Raw genomic sequence first — 14262 nt, forward strand, 5'->3', positions numbered from 1 at the left:
TTGCCTGGGAGTTGACCGAGCCCCTCACCTGGTGGACGCAGCACGGCTTGGGCCGTCATTGCCTGCAGGATTGACACGAATAACAACTGTGAGTAAAGAATTGGAAACTGCAACCGCACGTCTCTGTGTTACATCGCCGCACCAGCACCATTAGTACTGGGACGCTCACACCATCACTCCCATCATCCACATTAGCTGCCCTGAGGCAATACTTCTCCCGTGGGGAGTTATCCCATACTCGGCTGCGCAAACAACATCAGCCTCAGCGGTCTGCAGCGCAGCGGCGGTCCCCACTGACCGCAATCCACGGGTGGCGTAGTCGGACAATTACAATACCAATAGACTGCCACTGGTTTGACCACCCTGGGCACGGACCGGGTCACCGCCACACGGAGACTACAACCCCCAGCATTCTACAACAGGTCCGGTTCCGGGTTCCCCTGCACAACACAGGCCCAGGGGGTGCGTCACTACCTACCTCATTTTAGTGAATCGCTATATCGGTAGTCACATCTAAATCTTGTTTTTCAGAGTTTCCGATGGAAGCCCTGATGGAGCCACTGACCCGTGGCCCAAATGTAATGTGACGCCAACTTTACCAATATACTTTACTAAAATTTTCTGCACTAATATATTGTCTCAGGCTGTTTCTCATCTCTCCTGGATCCAGTCTCTGGCGCTACTTCCTAGGACATCATGTGCTCAGGCCTTATAGACTAGTTCAGGCAGTGCATTGACACTTGAGTATTTAGGTACTTGACGTCCAAGTCACTACTATGGACTGCTTTTCTTCACTAGTTCTACAATTAGTTCTTGGACAAACCCAGCTGGGCTCTGCTACATTTAAACGTGAGTGCCCTGACAAACATAGATCTGCTATGCTGCTGGGCTCTACTACATCATCACCATAAGTGAGCATGATGACAAACCCAACTCTGCTGTACCATTGGTGTCATGGGTGTGTCAGATGTGACAGACAGTCGTCTTGCAATTGGTTGCAGGAGATCTCTGCGTTTCGCATTACAGACATCTTCTTACAGGCTGGCTAGGACCCAGCGGCTACCTCCCTCTGGCTAATTAGCTCCCTGGCCTAGGTGTATAAATACCTGGTGTGTCTGAGAGGGAGGTGGCGGCGATATTCATTACTACTTGTGAGGCTTTAGCAAGAGCAGTACTTCGTCCTCTCTGGAGCTTGAGGCCGTGTGCGCATTTGTTTGGAGTCGTCTAAAGCTAAGCAATTCCCCCCTGTTTGTCTACCCTTGCTGTCTATAGAGTTTAGTGGAGATCGACTAGCGCTCATCTCCTTCTTTCCCTAGTCTTAGCCATACGCCAGGGAAAGTCAGTACACAAGGCACGCGTGCGGCGATTGGTGAAGAGCCAATATAGAGATGGTAGTTGAGACAGGGTGACACTAGACCAGATTAGGAGGTCTCCACTCCCCCCTTTCCCTAGTGTATGGGATCCCTTTCCCTTTGTGTTGCAGTAAGTCTTTCTCACACCTTGTGTGACAGCTGGGCTCTGCTACATGGCTACTTGTGAATCTCCAAGTAAACCAGCTCTGCTTCAACGCTGAGCTCATCTACATCACCACAAGTATTTGTCCCAAAATAGCCAGTTTTGTGGTACTACCAAGCTCTACTACATCACCACAAATATGTCTCCTGACATACCCAGGTCTGCTGGACCATTATTTGTACTGATTATCCAGCTACTACAGCTTCTGTTGCTCCAATTGGTTCACCTTGCTGCATCAATATCATCAGTCCATGCTTCTGGACCAAGGGCTTCGAGCAGTGTCGGAGTGCAGTGCCAAGAGCCCACCAGTAACATCAACTACAGGGCCCTACTTTTCAGCTTCATGCAAATATGACTTTACCCTCAATCACAAATTTCTATAGTAATAAACTGGGTTGATTGTTAAATTAATAAGAAGCTGTCTTTGTCTGTATATAGTGAATCAAGTATATTGTGCTTGGTACTGCTCATATAAGAGGGTGGTGGCCCACCGGATGATTCTTCTGATCTCCTATGGGCCAGTCCGAGCCTGGCTTCGAGGATCCACTGCATGTGGTAAAACATAACACTGGCATGAGGAGCCTAGGCTGGTGTTAAGTCTGGTGTACACATAGCAGAAGTCCTTCATACATTGATATTTTTGCTTTTTGTGCATTTTTCACCCATGGCATGCTCTAGATGTAGCTTCTTATTCTGATTTTCCTAATATACAATATTCCTTTATCAGTGCACATTAGCTAAAAATGCCTATAAACTTATAGCAATGCTCCTAATACTAGTACTCAGTGTGCTAGGAATTGCATTAAATCATTGAAAGCTTGGATTATATACTGTAGTTTTTTTTTTTAGTAAATCATTCTTTATAAAAGTGAAGTATTAAATGCCAGTAGTTAGTATGGACATTTCATGGCAATGCCTACGGGGGTGGAGAAAGAAGCACATTCACTGCCAGCAGAGACTCAGAGCATTATGTACTTGTCTGTGTTTAATTGTGTATGTTAGCATTCCCATTATCTGCGGCAGTTCAACTTTATATTTTTATTCTGACCACAGTCTTATTTTCAAAATTCACAGAAATGAACATTTTGTACAAAATAATGACACCCCCATCAATTTAAAAAAAAAAAAAAATTCTAAGAACTTTAAGTACCAAAACTGAAAGCTCCCCTGTCAATGTCATTTTAGCAAGTAATGTGGTAATATGCAACAGCCATTATGTACTTTTATAAGCTTTAGAGATGCTACAATAGTTTGTCATAGCAACTGGCCTTACAGTCTGTGGGTCACCCAGTCTTTTTCTATGTGTGCAGCAACTTCAAACAAATATTTGCAGAGCTATACAAAATTAAAACAATGCATCACAAAGAATGATGAAAGCGCAATACAGAGTACAGGCCGGAGGAGTCTATGCTGAAGATCTGGGCTGACCGATGTACAACTGCACTTATTCTATCATGGAGCTTATGTACCCTTAGTACATGAAAGTAAAGAGAGCTAAGATCAATTCTACATAGCTAATGCTATTTACTAAACTACAGTCCAGTGTTTTTTAAAGAAGTAGTCCAGAGAATTATTTTCTATCCCTACATCCCCACCAGGCTGCAAAAGTGACACTGTGTCACTGTGTTCCCTAAATATGCTAATAAATTATAAGCATGTAGTCATTGAATCTGAACCGTCATATCTACATTATGACAGGAGCTGTGCAATCATCATCATTAACTGTGATTTTAGCTGTGCAATCATCATCAGTAATTTGTGATTTTTTTTTTTTACACAAAGAGGGGCCTATATACTGTTTTTGTCCAAGGGCCCTCTTCTGTTTGTGTCCACCACTGGTTAAGGGCTATATTTTTGTTTGTCTACTACAAAGAAATGGATAATGTAAAAAATGATGGTAGTTTAAGATAGAGAAGGTGCCAATGCCGCTATCCCTGGCGGTCTAGAGAAAGGGTTAGTTTTAAACTCCCTGGCAGTATACTATAGTGTAGGGTTAATTCATTATACCTAGTATTCGGTGTTTACTCACCCCTATAGACTTTAGCACTGCAAGAGGGTACAATTCTCATTGTTGAGCTTCTAGTCTACTGATTATTGCAATCATTGCAGAGAGGGAATAGAGAGGACTGTGCAGCTATTACTGTACAGCCACACAAATCTCTTCATAATGAGACAGCATGATTCACTCTGCCCGATCTCCCACATCCTACTCACATTACAGACAATACAGACGCAGTCGTTATAGAAAAGGTCAGTAGGGTTGTTGTTCATCTATTACTTCTGATGCTCAGTTATCTTTTTTTTCTTACAATTTGCTATAATGCCACAGTTTTCATGTACAGATGTAGTCATTCATGAATACACAAACAAGAAATATATCTCAGTGCAGAGAGTTAACTCTTAACTAGTGTTGAGCGAGCATGCTCGACACTGCTCGGTACTCGCCCGAGCATCTCACTACTCGGGATGTTCGGCGAGCACCGAGCTTTTTCAGGTTACTCGGGCGGGACTGTACAAATACCCGTCTTATTAACCTTTTGGTATCCCCCCCCCCCAAAAAAAAAAAAATTGAGTGTGTCTGTGAGTGTTCAGACACAAATATAACTGTTTAAAAGAGTCTGGTTTCGGCCAGATAACTAGAACTGTGGTTTTGCAGTTCCACGGTTCAAATCTAATTTTTGCCTTTTTTCCATAAAAAAACACAGTTTGAGTGTCTCGCTGACTGTTCAGACACAAATATATCTGTTTAAAAGAGTCTGGTTTCGGCCAGATAACTAGAACTGTGGTTTTGCAGTTCCACAGTTTAAATCTCTGTATTATCCACATTTTTGCCTTTTTTCCATACAAAAAAAAAAAATGGAGTGTCTCGCTCACCGTTCAGACAAAAGTATCTCTATTTAAAAAAGTCTGGTTTATGCCAGGAAATTAGAACTGTGATTTTCCTCTTCCACGGTTCAAATCTGGGTGTTATCCACCTTTTTGCCTTTTTTACATAAAAAAAAACAGTTTGAATGTCTCGCTGACTGTTCAGATACAAATATATCTGTTTAAAAGATTTTGGTGTAGGCCAGAGAAATAGAATTGTGGTTTTCCTCTTCCACGGTTCAAATCTGGGTGTAATCCACATTTTTACCTTTTTTCCATAAAAAAAAACAGTTTGAGTGTCTCGCTGACTGTTCAGACACAAATATATCTGTTTAAAAGATTCTGGTGTAGGCCAGAGAACTAGAACTGTGGTTTTCCTCTTCCACGGTTCTAATCTCCTTTTTATTACCCTTTTGCCATTGATAGTGCGAGTGTAAGCTATTTTACTTCATTTACAATGGGCAAGGCACGTGGCAAGGGACGTGGAACTGGACGTTCTGGTGATGGTGCGTGCAGAAGACGGGGCCATGGCCAAGGTGAAAATGTGCCACAACCAAGAGCCACATCTTCTCTCTCCCAGTTCTTGACCGAATTACTATGGAAGCACACAACACCACTATTGCGAACTAATCAGTGTGAACAGGTTATTAATTGGATAGCAGATAATACTTCCAGTCACCTGGGCACCACCACCTCTGGTCTGTCTTCCACACGGTAAAGTCTTAGTAGCCGTGAGTCTGGACCGCATACTCCTCCTCACCCTGATGCTCCTTCCTCCCACCATGCCGAGTGTCGTCAGACAGCAACTGATCCCACAGTTGGACACTCTGAAGAGCTGTTCACTGGTCCATTTCCATATTTATGCCCCTCGCCTGCTCCGCTTGAAGTGGTGGAAGAGGAGATCCCATGTAGCGATGGCCAAATATATGAGCAGCCACGGACACAGCAAGGCGATGCTGGCAATTTGTCACAAGAGGTGGACGATGACGAGACACAATTGCAACGAAGTGAGGAGGAGGACCGTGGTGCGCAAGTGGAAGAGGAGGAGGTGGTGGATGATCTAGTAACTGACCCAACGTGGCAGGAGGACACGCAGAGCGAGGCCAGCAGCACACAGGGGGAGGGAGGCAGAGTACCCCAACAGGCAGGAAGAAGCAGTGTGGTGGCCGCAGACAGAAGGCGGGCAACCGTTCCCCGTAACACCAACATGAGGGACGTTGCCAGTACAACCGGTAGGTCTTCCAGAGACTGGAATTTTTTTAAAGACTCTGCTGATAACCCCAAAAAGGCCATTTGTACCACCTGCCAGGCCAGCATCAGCAGGGGTGACAAAACTACCAGCCTGACCACCACCAGCATGATCAGGCACATGGCAGCAAAGCACCCGACTTTGTGGGGCGAACCCCAGGGTCCACGACCAGTGTCAGCGGGTGTCACCACTGCTTCTTCCGCTGTTGTGCGTGCAATAGAACCCCCTGTTGTGTGTGCAAGGCAATCCCCTGTCCATACTGCATGTAAAGATGCCCCCTCCTCTCAGTCTTCACTTGTTATTGGACAGCTGTGAAAGAGCAGGCAGATCTGTGTCTGAGACCGCTGAACCTAAATCCAGGCATGGTCGTGTGTGACAATGGCCGTAACCTGGTGGCGGCTCTGAGGCGAGGCGAGATCACACACATACCATTCCTGGCTCATGTGCTTAACCTCGTGGTTTAGCGGTTTCTTAAATCGTACCCCGAGTTGCCAGATCTTCTCGTCAAAGTTCGCCGCCTGTCAGCTCATTTTCGGAAGTCGGCTACAGCTTCCGCCGCCTTTGCTGTGTTGTAGCTGCGTTTGCAGCTTCCGGCACATCGACTGGTGTGTGATGTCCCAACACGTTGGAACTCTACCCTCCACATGTTGCAAAGGATTTGTGAGCAGAAGAGAGCAGTTGTGGAGTACCAGCTGCAACAAGGCCGTCGATATTCAGGTCAGACTCCACACATAAGACCTCAGGAGTGGACCTGGATGTCTGACATATGTACCATCCTGACAAACTTTGAGGAGTCCACCAAGATGGTGAGTGGCGATGATGCCATCATTAGCGTCAGCATCCCACTTGTCTGTCTTTTGCAATGCTCCCTGCAGAGAATTAAAGAGGAGGCATTGCAGCCAGAGTATGATGAGATGGATCAAGAAGCCGTAGCGGGCGATTACACACAGCCCAGCCTCATCTCATCCCAACGTGCATTGGGGGACAATGAGGGAGAGGAGGAGGAGGAAGAACAGGAGCTGGTATCATGCGCTGTAAACGGTAGTACCTGTACAACTGTCATACCGTCGATTCAGCGTGGGTGGCCTGAGGACAGAAGGGAGGAGGAGGAGGGCATGGTCAGTCGTCATGTTGGTGAGGACACGGAAGTCTTGCCCGTTACCAGTCTGGCACGCGTGGCTGACTTTATGTTATGCTGCCCTAACCGTGACCCTCGCGTTGTCAAAATGTTGGGTGACAGTCATTACTGGTTGGTGACACTTTTAGACCCCCGCTACAAGGAGAACTTTCACTCTCTTATTTCTTTCTTTTTAGCATGTATTTAAATTCTGTGTGCATCCATCCTGGCTTCCTTAAATGCTTCCCATTCTTCCTACTTTTCAGGATTGTTAACGATTGTGCTTTGAGAATCTCATTTTTAAAAATTTCCCATCCTTCCTGGACATTTTTGTTCTTAAGGACATCCAGCCATTGGATCCCTCCTATTCTCTTTCTGAGTCGCTTAAAATCTGCCTTTCTGAAATCTAACCTTGAAGTTTGAGTCTTCACATGTCTTCCTCCTCTAGTTATCCAAAATTCTATAATAACATGATCGCTGCCTCCGAGGGTCCCAGCCACTTTTACCTCCTCAACCATTTCCTCCCTATTTATAAGTATTAGATCCAAACTAGCAGATCCCCTTGTTTTCTCCCCTACCTTTTGGAAGATTAGGTTGTCAGCAAGAGAGGATAAGATTTTGCTTGACCTGTTAGCTTTACTTGAGAGAGATTCCCAACAAATGTCTGGACAGTTGAAATCTCCCATGACCACTACAACATATTTTTTGGAGAACTTGGTCATTTGATACATAAAGAGTTCATCCATATCTTCAGCTTGCCCAGGTGGCCTGTAGTAAAAACCTACAATGGTGTCCTTTCCGTTGTTCTCTCCTTGTATTCTTACCCAAACAGTTTCCACAGAACTCCCAGTCTCTGAAGCTTCAATCTCTGTGCAGATATACGCTTTTCTAACATACAATGCGACACCTCCTCCTCGTTTATCAAGTCTGTTTCTTGCAAATAAGTTGTATCCTTTAAGCCTTGTATTCCAATCATGTGTATCGTCCCATCAAGTTTCAGTGATTCCAATGACATCATATTTCTTTTCCTGCGTTAGTAGTTCCAACTCTCCTTGTTTGTTGCCCATGCTTTGTGCATTTGTATAAAAACATTTTAGTTTGTGATTGGTTTCTCTTCCTCCCATATTTTTATTATTTAATTTTTTTTGTCTTTGTTCTTCCTTTCCACTTCCAGTTGCAGAGATCTCAATAGTATTTGTCAGCTGTATAGCTTTTTCTGGCCTTTTGCGTCCCTTCCCACATTGTTCTAGTTTAAAGCTCTCCTGATGAGTGTAGCAAGGCGACTTCCAAATACATGTTTTCCAGTCTTCGTAAGGTGCACCCCATCTCTAGCGAGTAGTCCATCATATAGGTAATTCATTCCGTGATCCAGAAATCCAAATCCTTGTTGACAGCACCATCGACGTAGCCAGTTGTTCACCTGTAGAATCTTATTCCACCTCATTGTTCCTTGGCCATCCACTGGGAGGATGGATGAGAAGACCACCTGCGCTCCCAATTCTTTCACTTTCTTGCCTAAGTCTTCAAAGTCACTGCAGATAGTTTCCAGGTCCTTTCTTGCAGAGTCATTTGTCCCCACATGTATTAGCAGGAATGGGTAGTGATTAGTGTTGAGCGAACATGCTCGACACAGCTCGGTACTCGCCCGAGCATCACGCTACTCGGGATGTTCGGCGAGCACCGAGCATTTCTGGGTTACTCGGGCGGGAGCTCGGGTCTCCGCCCTGCATGTTTGGCGCTCTTTACGGAGCCAATGAACATGCAGGGATTGCCAGCCAGTCACTGTAATGCTGCAGCCATGTTGGTTGTGGGCATTACAGTGATTGGCTGGCCGCACAGCGTCACCTCGAGTATTTAAAACGGGGCGCCGCCATCTTGGACACAGTCGCTCCGGATTAGACAGTGTAGGGACAGCGCTGCTGATTTAGGGAGAGATATAAACTGCAAAATAGTTAGTGTAGGGTCTGTAAAGGCTGCCAGAACAAACAAACAGCTGAACATCCCAGATACCAGGCAGGCAGGCTGTATAGGAGACACAGTGGTTATACCAGCAAACGCTGCATTACAGTCCTGTGTGCTCCTGTTGCTGAAATTGCTGGACTTAGCACCAGGTGTCGGGGGCCAGGAAAAATCCTTTTTTTTTCATCTAAATCCTCCTTTTTTTTTCCTCCTTCACACTGTACAAATACCCGTCTTATTAACGTTTTGGTGTGTCCCCCCCCCCCCAAAAAAAAAAGCGTGTCTCTGATTTTTCAGACACAAATATAACTGTTGAAAATAGTCTGGTGTAGGCTAGAGAAACAGAAGTGTTGTTTTGCACTTTCACGGGTCAAACCTCTGTATTATCCATTTTGGGCCATTTGTATCTAAAAAAAAAAGCAGTTTGAGTGTGTCGCTCACTGTTCAGCCACAAATATCTCTATTTAAAAAAGTGTGGTATACCCTAGTAAACAATAACTGTGGTTTTGCCATCCCACGGTAAAAAATCTCTATTATTCAGCTTTTGGTAGTTTTTTCCGTAAAGAAAAACAGTAGTGTCTCCTGACTGTTGTGACACAAAAATATATCTGTTGAAAATAGTCTTGTGTAGGCCGGACATCCCAGTGTGGTTTCGCAGTTCCACGGGTCAAATCACTGTACTATCCAGTTTTGGGACTTTGGTATCTAAAAAAAAAGCAGTTTGAGTGTGTCGCTCACTGTTCAGCCGCAAATATCTCTATTTAAAAAAGTGTGGTATACCCCAGTAAACAATAACTGTGGTTTTGCCATCCCACGGTAAAAAATCTCTATTATTCAGGTTTTGGTAGTTTTTTCTGTAAAGAAAAACAGTAGTGTCTCCTGACTGTTGTGACACAAAAATATATCTGTTGAAAATAGTCTTGTGTAGACCCGACATCCCAGTGTGGTTTCGCAGTTCCACGGGTCAAATCGCTGTACTATCCAGTTTTGGGCCTTTGGTATCTAAAAAAAAAGCAGTTTGAGTGTGTCGCTCACTGTTCAGCCGCAAATATCTCTATTTAAAAAAGTGTGGTATACCCCAGTAAACAATAACTGTGGTTTTGCCATCCCACGGTAAAAAATCTCTATTATTCAGCTTTTGGTATTTTTTTCCGTAAAGAAAAACAGTAGTGTCCCCTGACTGTTGTGACACAAAAATATATCTGTTGAAAATAGTCTTGTGTAGGCCCAACATCCCAGTGTGGTTTCGCAGTTCCACGGGTCAAATCGCTGTACTATCCAGTTTTGGGCCTTTGGTATCTAAAAAAAAAGCAGTTTGAGTGTGTCGCTCACTGTTCAGCCGCAAATATCTCTATTTAAAAAAGTGTGGTATACCCCAGTAAACAATAACTGTGGTTTTGCCATCCCACGGTAAAAAATCTCTATTATTCAGGTTTTGGTAGTTTTTTCCGTAAAGAAAAACAGTAGTGTCTCCTGACTGTTGTGACACAAAAATATATCTGTTGAAAATAGTCTTGTGTAGGCCCGACATCCCAGTGTGGTTTCGCAGTTCCACGGGTCAAATCGCTGTACTATCCAGTTTTGGACCTTTGGTAACTAAAAAAAAAGCAGTTTAAGTGTGTCACTCACTGTTCAGCCGCAAATATCTCTATTTAAAAAAGTGTGGTATACCCCAGTAAACAATAACTGTGGTTTTCCTCTTCCACGGTTCTAATCTACTCTTTATTACCCTTTTTCCATTGAAAAAGTGCAAGTGTAAGCTATTTTACTTCTTTTACAATGGGCAAGGCGCGTGGCAAGGGACGTGGAAGTGGACGTTCTGGTGATGGTTCGTGCAGATGACGGGGCCGTGGCCAAGGTGAAAATGTGCCACAACCAACAGCCACATCTTCTCGCTCCCACTTCTTGACCGAATTACTAGGGAAGCACAGAACAACACCAGTATTGAGAACTGATCAGTGTGAACAGGTTGGATAGCAGATAATACTTCCAGTTACAGGGGCACCACCACCTCCGGTCTGTCTTCCACACGGTCAACTCTTAGTAGCCGTGAGTCTCGACCGCATACTCCTCCTCACCCTGATGCTCCTTCCTCCCACCATGCCGAGTGTCGTCAGACAGCAAGTGATCCCACACTTGGACACTCTGAAGAGCTGTTCACTGGTCCATTTCCATATTTGGGCCCCTCGCCTGATACGCTTGAAGTGGTGGAAGAGGAGATCCCATGTTGCGATGCCCAAATATTTGAACAGCCACGGCCACAGGAAGTCGACGTTGGCAATCTGTCACAAGAGGTGGACGATGACGAGACACAATTGCCAGGAAGTGAGGAGGAGGACCGTGGTGCGCAAGTGGAAGAGGAGGAGGTGGTGGATGATCTAGTAACTGACCCAACGTGGAAGGAGGACATGCAGAGTGAGGCCAGCAGCACACAGGGGGAGGGAGGCAGAGTACCCCAACAGGCAGGAAGAAGCAGTGTGGTGGCCGCAGACAGAAGGCAGGCAACCGTTCCCCGTAACACCAACACGAGGGACATTGTCAGTACAAGCGGTAGGTCTTCCAGAGTCTGGAATTTTTTTAAAGACTCTGCTGATAACCCCAAAAAGGCCATATGTTCCACCTGCCATGCCAGCATCAGCAGGGGTGGCAAAACTACCAGCCTGACCACCACCAGCATGATCAGGCACATGGCAGCAAAGCACCCGACTTTGTGGGGCGAAACCCAGGGTCCACGACCAGTGTCAGCGGGTGTCACCACTGCTTCTTCCACTGTTGTGCGTGCAATAGAACCCCCTGTTGTGTGTGCAAGGCAATCCCCTGTCTATACTGCATGTAAAGATGCCCCCTCCTCTCAGTCTTCACTTGTTATGGCAGTTTCTAAAGAAACAACATCAACGTCCACGTCCACGTCCCACCGCAGCGTTCAATTGTCCATATCCCAGACCTTTGAACGAAAGCGGAAATTCGCAGCTAACGCCCCACAGGCCACAGTCCTAAATTCGCACATTTCACGACTGCTTGCATTGGAAATGCTGCCTTTTAGGCTGGTGGAGACGGAATCCTTCCGCAATCTTATGGCGGTGGCCGTCCCTCGGTACTCGGTCCCCAGCCGACAATATTTTGGCCGGTGTGCCATCCCCGCACTACACAAGCACGTGTCCAAAGCATCTGCCGTGCCCTCAACAACGCAGTTACTGGGAGAGTCCACCTAACAACGGACACGTGGACAAGTGCTTGTGGCCAGGGACGGTACATCTCTCTGACGGCACACTGGGTAAACATAGTGGAAGCCGGGACCCAGTCGGACCTTGGGACGGAACACATCCTCCCAACACCGAGGATTGCGGGCCCTATGTCAGTCAGAGTTGCCCCCACAGTGTACAGGTCCTGCGTATACTCCTCCTCCTCCTCATGTTCAGCCTCCATCTCAGATATCACCACATCAGTTACAAGCTGGAAGCATTGCAGTACTGCCTCCGCCAAGCGGCAACAGGCTGTGCTGAAACTCATAAACTTAGGTGATAAACCTCACACTGCTTGTGAGTTGTGGACAGCTGTGAAAGAGCAGGCAGATCTGTGGCTGAGACCGCTGAACCTACATCCCGGCATGGTCGTGTTTGACAATGGCCATAACCTGGTGGCGGCTCTGAGGCGAGGTGAGATCACACACGTACCATGCCTGGCTCATGTGCTTAACCTCGTGGTTCAGCGGTTTCTTAAATCGCACCCCGAGTTTCCAGTTCTGCTCGTGAAAGTACGCCGCCTGTCAGCTCATTTTCACAAGTCGGCTACAGCTTCCGCCGCCCTTGCTGTGTTGCAGCAGCGTTTGCAGCTTCCGGCACACCGACTGGTGTGTGATGTCCCCACACGTTGGAACTCTAACCTCCACATGTTGCAAAGGATTTGTGAGCAGAAGAGAGCAGTTGTGGAGTACCAGCTGCAACAAGGCCGTCGATATTCAGGTCAGACTCCACACATAAGACCTCAGGAGTGGACCTGGATGTCTGACATATGTACCATCCTGACAAACTTTGAGGAGGCCACCAAGATGGTGAGTGGCGATGACGCCATCATAAGTGTCAGCATCCCACTTGTCTGTCTTTTGCAACGCTCTCTGCAGAGAATTAAAGAGGAGGCATTGCAGCCAGAGTATGATGAGATGGATCAAGAAGCCGTAGCGGGCGATTACACACAGCCCAGCCTCATCTCATCCAAACGTGCATTGGGGGACAATGAGGGAGAGGAGGAGGAGGAGGAGGAGGATGAAGAACAGGAGCTGCTATCATGCGTTATAGACCGTAGTACCTGTACAAGTGTCATACCGTCGGTTCAGCATGGGTGGCCTGAGGACAGGGGGGAGGAGGAAGAGGAGGAGGAGAGCATGGTCAGTCGTCATCTTGGTGAGGACACGGAAATCTTGCCCGTTACCAGTCTGGCACGCATGGCTGACTTTATGTTACGCTGCCTTAACCGTGACCCTCGCGTTGTCAAAATGTTGGGTGACAGTCATTACTGGTTGGTGACACTTGTAGACCCCCGCTACAAGGAGAACTTTCACTCTCTTATTCCTGAGGTGGAGAGGTCTACAAAAATGGGGCAATACCAGAAGGCCCTTGCTGCAGAACTCTTAAAAAAATTCCCATCTGAACACGCTAGCGGCAGAGGTCACAGTTCATTGCCCAACCAAGGCGTACAGGCGAGAGAGATGCAACTCCAATACAGCAGATGCAGCGGAACACTGTCAACGTTCTGGGACAGTTTTCTGACACCCGCCCAGCTTACAGGCCCTGAGGCGCGGGGCACTCTCACAAGGAGTGGAAAGTTTCAAAAGATGGTGAGGGAGTACCTTGCCGATCGTACCAGCGTCCTCCGTGATTCCTCTGTGCCTTTTAATTATTGGGTATCCAAGCTGGACACTTGGAATGAACTTGCTCTGTACGCCTTGGAGTTCCTGGCCTGCCCTGCCGCTAGCGTGTTATCGGAGCGTGTTTTTAGTGCCGCTGGGGGAATTATAACTGATAAGCGCACTCGCCTGTCAACTGACAATGCTGACAAGCTGACCCTTATCAAACTGAACAAGGGCTGGATTGGGCCAGACTTCTCATCACCACCAAATGACAGCAGAGTAACATAAAGTCAAATCCACTGTGTTATTTCGGGAGGTGTATTCACATGCACCGCTTCACACCCACACATGGGTATACGCTTCCTCGTTTCGGCTGTTTAATCTTCTTCTCCTTATCCTCAGCCTCCACCACCACTATACCACCAGGGTGCCAGCATTGCAAGTTCCTCCGTCCTTATTTTTGGCAGCTTTTGCTTGCAAGGCATAAGTAAATACTATGGGACACCCACTCCCCAATAATGGGACTTATGGTTGTAATATGCTTTACTGCATGGCTCTTGTAAGGGGCATTGCAAGTTGCTCCGTCCTAATTTTTGGCAGCTTTTGCTTGGAAAGCATAAGCAAATACTATGGGACACCCACTCCCCAATAATGGGACTTATGTTTGTAATATGCTGTACTGCATGGCTCTTGTAAGGGTCATTGCAAGTT

Source organism: Phyllobates terribilis, unplaced genomic scaffold, assembly GCF_046119375.1.
Source record: "Phyllobates terribilis strain yellow unplaced genomic scaffold, ASM4611937v1 Scaffold_10__3_contigs__length_209671492, whole genome shotgun sequence".
In the NCBI taxonomy this organism is placed as follows: domain Eukaryota; kingdom Metazoa; phylum Chordata; class Amphibia; order Anura; family Dendrobatidae; genus Phyllobates; species Phyllobates terribilis.